We start from the raw sequence: 5,188 nt of genomic DNA on the forward strand, positions 1-5,188 counted from the left end.
TATATATATATATATATATATATACAAATGCATAGCATACATAAAGGCATTTAATGTATTTATGTCTCCAGTTTTCTCATGAGCACAGTCTGCTTGAAAGGGGATTTTCCTCAAACATGCCAGCAGAGGGCGTTCAGATAACGCAAAATACCGAGTGTGTCAAGAATGATCAAGACATTAAACACTCGGTGCAGCAGTAATTCAAAAGACTTTAAACTAAGCAAGGGTGCTCAAGTCCAGTCCTCCAGAGCTACTGTCCTGCAACTTTTATATGCATCCTCACTCCAACTGACCAAGATCAGCTCTGAACAGACCTGCTAACAAGCCATTCATTTGATTCAGGTGTATTGGAGCAGGGAAGCGTCTGAAATTTGCTGGGCGGTAGCTCTTGAGCATTGGACTTGAGCACCCCTGCTTTAAAGAGTTGGTGTGAAGAGAATTTCAAAGTCTCTCAATTTTCTCTCTTGACTAGAGACAAGTTTTCAGCTCTTTCAACAAGCAACAGCTGGTGATAGGAAAACCTCATCATCCATCATCCTGATATTTTACTTAAAGGCTAAATGTTGGTTAATTGCAAGAAGAAAATTCTAAATGTTTTTTTTTCTTTTAAATCTGTTACAACCCATCCCCTCTCCCCCACATATCAGGACGGTCTGTTCACTTGACATTGATCCTCCATTCATTCTCAACCAGCCCAGCTGTCAGTCACTTCCATGTCACTGCATCTCTAACGGCTGATTTTCATAACCAACTTCCACTCTGTCTGAGCTCACTACTGCAATTCAGTTGATCACCACTACAAGACTAAGGATAAAACCCCTGAGTTCTTGTCAGTTCATGATGGTTAATTCCGTTGCTTGAAGACGGAGGAAAAAGTGAATAAGTAGAGTATATTTTTGAGCTGCGCTATGAACTGATGGAAGCAAAAATAAAACTGCTGTTAATATATGAAAGAATATATCAGAAAAAATATTAAGAGAAAATGAAGCAATGTTGTAATTTCTCCTTTCAGACAGACAATGCAGCTCTGCTGTCACTGACAGATTTATGTTTTGAATAACTAAAAATACAGACATATTGCTTAGCCCCGGGGCAGACTCATACAGTAGAGAAGCTACGCCAGAAGGAGGTGGGGGTCACACATCCAGCCGCCAACAGAGATCCAATAAAGGTGGAGGGGCTGGGATTATGCAGCTCAGTCAGACTATGGAAGATTATGTCTGACCACAACAGACTCCACTGGAGAAGCAGATTAACAACTATTTTCAAACAGTTTTGTTGGGTGAAAACAATCAGTTTTGTGATTAAGAGCTGGGCATTAAAAGACCCACAGATGTAAAAGCAATGGGACCAAAAGATAAGTCTTTTCTTCAAATCCCCTCAAATAAGATTGGTTTAAATTGATATTCGTGAGAAGTCCTGCTTTAATTGGCTTAACTTTTAGTTATTAAGAAAGGATTTCATTGAATAATCAGAAGAATTAAACATAATTGGAAAACAATTTTATGAGTATCCTAACCACTGACCCAACACTGGAAGACAGTTTAATACTTTACTCAAAGAATATACTTTATTCTAATGGGTCTAATTTTGTTGGCAGATATTTTTATAACTGTTGTATTGAAAGATAGGATGATAAATCATCAATCAGTTGTAAMTTAATATCACCTAACACTTAATGTTGTCAAAGGCATAGACCAAAGGAAAGACAGAAATGTCAAGAAAATTATGTTAATAGTCCTCTTCAAATATGCTTGTGCAAAGCCATGTTTTGAACTAATATTGTAACTAAGTTTCTTAAGGAGGGAGATATGTAACCAGGTGTTTGTTTTCAGCAGTAATTAGTTGTAACTTATCAGTATTTATGTTAACATGTTTAGTCATTTTTAAATGTCCACACATTGTCATGGCAGGTAAAAAGTTTGTGTATTTACACAAACTTTCATGCCACATTCATTTTTATACATCAGCTTGTGTGTAAAATATGGCCCCACACATCCATCCATTTTCTTTGCACCCTTGTCCCTTGGTGGGGTCAGGAGGGTTGCTGGTGTCCATCTCCAGCTAACGTTCCGGGCGAGAGGCGGGGTCACCCTGGACAGGTCACCAGTCTGTCGCAGGGGAACACAGAGACACACAGGACAAACAACCATGCACACACACACTCACACCTAGGGACGATTTAGAGAGGCCAATTAACCTGACAGTCATGTTTTTGGACTGTGGGAGGAAACCGGAGTACCTGGAGAAAACCCACCATGCACAGGGAGAACATGGAGACTCCATGCAGAAAGACCGGGGCTGGGAATCAAACCCAGAGCCTCCTTGCTGTAAGGCAACAGCTCTACCAACTGCGCCACTGGGCCCTGCACATTTCATGCTTTATACATGAGGCCTCTGGGTTGATGAGCTAACAGGTTGCAGGTGTGTGAGAAGAGAGCAGAAGGCAGACCAGAGAGACAGAGAGTGGCACAGGGGGCAAGGGAGATTACACAAAGAACTAGAAAATAAATCTAACACTAAAGAATGCCCTTGTAAAAAATAAATATGCTAAGTATAATCTTGCTTGATCCTGCTTGAAGCCAGACTAATCCGTCTGTATACTTCAAGTTTAAGTGTTATTTAACTTGAAGCATGGTATTTTGGAACAACTAATTGGATGTATTACTCTTGGGCTCCAGCAGCTCCAAATTTGGTTCCAGCAGCACTTCTGCTAACAAGATCAATCTAAACACATGCCATACAATAACCAATATAGGCATACTCCATATCTGTGTAATGGGCAAAAGCTCATCTAAATGATAACAATATTTTCTACCTCAACAATGCCCGGCTCCAACACTAGTCATCTTTATGAAAATAAGCATACTTAGATGCTAATTAGATGCTAATGACTCACACCTGGTAAACACGCAGCAATGGCAGAGCAACATGGTCCTACTCACTTACTTACTTACTAATCAGATTAAAACCCAAGCTTTGCTCTTTCCAACAATACCAGAATCGCAATGTTATGTGCAAAACTCACTGAACCAGCAGCCAAAGGAGACAAAAAACCAGCTAATTTCACGAAGCTAAAAACATACATTAGTCCTGCCTTTGCTGTGTCGTGGTCATATACCATGTTAGAGTAAATATTTCGACTCAGGTCCTGTAATCCATTGTCCTGGTGTCACACTGATGTGATTCCTTACTAATTTAAACTTTTCCGTCTCTTTGGATACCGCCAATAAAATCAAAGCATCCTTCCTTCATTTGTCAGCTGAAGCTTTCCGTCACCGCTGAGAGTGGTGCCTCTGTAATTTACTGAAACTTTCAACATGTAACTTTCAACATTTTACCAGAAGTTATTTCTATAATGAATCCTACAAGAACACTGCAATCAAATGTTGCAGAAAGCTTTACGTCTTTCCTCTGTATTTGATCCTATATTTACCACTGTCATTCTGTGTTTAACCTCGTATCTGTCCTGAATCAATCTTTTAAAGATAAACAGGAATATTGTACCTCCTCCCTTCTCAGTCTTGGCTCTTCTTCTCTTGACAAAGTCCCTAATGGAATTATGGTAGGAACTTTTACATACTCAGTTTTTCTTTCACATGAAGAATAATCATGAACCAGAGCTGCTGTGTTATTTTCCATTTCTGCTTCATGTTCTCTTAATCCATAAATGGTCAAAGCAGCTGACATCTCATTCTGACCCATGTTCTGGTGGCGTTTTTTTCTTGGTAAAAGATTCTTTTACACTTGCTTGCTCAGGATTGGGGATTGCTGTAAAGCTGACTGAGGTCAAAGATTATTAATTATTATTATTATTGAAGATGCTTATTATTTGACCTTCTTTTGATGGAGTTTCTATAATAAAACAAACAATTTCATGTTGGGTTATAACTTTGTCTCATTTAGCATAGTACTGTGACTGTAAGCATCTTTGGAGTATAAGAATTGCCCAATGAATAAGAATTACACTAAGATCCAGTTCACTGACGTTAGGGCTTTCATTCTATTAACTCTGAATTCCTTTTACTGGATCTCTAAATACATGGGCCCCATATCTGGGCTAACCCCTGCTGGGAGGGCATATGGGATGTTTTGTTGGAAAGAAAAGAGTGTGTGTGCAGAGTTCACCAATCATCCACTTGCCCATGGAGTTAAACAAATTGATTGGCAGGCTAGTGGTTCCCTCTGCACTGTGGTCTCCATTCTTTTACACAGAGAGCTAAGAAAGTTCTGTGGAGCTCAATCTAAAAGACTAAGATTAGTATTATAATCATAAACTAAGTTTCCACTTTTGTCAGCATGTCAAGAATTCAATGTAGGCCACATGACAGGAACACTGATTTAAACTGCAACTTTACGCAGCAGGTGATGAGTGAAGATTACTGATGGTCAATAAACGATCAAATAAATGTAGCAACAGGAAAGAAACTAAAGTGAACACAGCAATAAACCAAGAGAGGATAATAATAATCAAAGAAAACTAATTGAAATGAAAGAATAAAATTCAAGAATAAACTAAGAAACTAAAGTAAATACAGAGGAATAAACTGGTATGGCAAGACCTTTAGAGCAATAATTAATACAGAAGACTGTATGGCAAGAATAAACAGACACTATTTCCACATAAAAGGTAAAATAATATTGTTGAAGTGCCATGGGTTTGTTGAGACCACATCTAGTACTGAGAATAAATATATCTTACAGACCATAACAGTAAAGAACTGATCACTTATTTATGTTTTTAATTAGATTTTATATATTTATTTCTTCATTATTATTTTTCATGTCAGTGTTAATATCATGAGGCTGATGACTCCATGACACTTTGAATTTGACTCATTAGGATTTGATTAAGAACCAGATTTGTTCTTTGTCATTTCTGTCCAGTGAAACTATTAATCTATAATCAATAGACATGTTTATATAAAGATATAATCCATGTTTCTGTCTCATATTTGTATGGCATTAAAAGGACCTGGAACTTTAGTTTTTCCACTGAAAGCTCTGGTTTGACCAATAAATGCCATGAGGGTGAAGTTTTATGGATGATACTCTGATGTCCCATTCTCCTGAAGGCAGCACAGAGCTGCACCACCAGAAACTGACAGAAATACTGAAGAGAAGAAGAGTTATGATTAATGTAGTTACAGTTCTATCCATGTTTTAATGCTGCAGAGCTCAGTCGTTT

This window comes from Poecilia reticulata, linkage group LG17 (genome assembly GCF_000633615.1).
Source record: "Poecilia reticulata strain Guanapo linkage group LG17, Guppy_female_1.0+MT, whole genome shotgun sequence".
In the NCBI taxonomy this organism is placed as follows: Eukaryota; Metazoa; Chordata; class Actinopteri; order Cyprinodontiformes; family Poeciliidae; genus Poecilia; species Poecilia reticulata.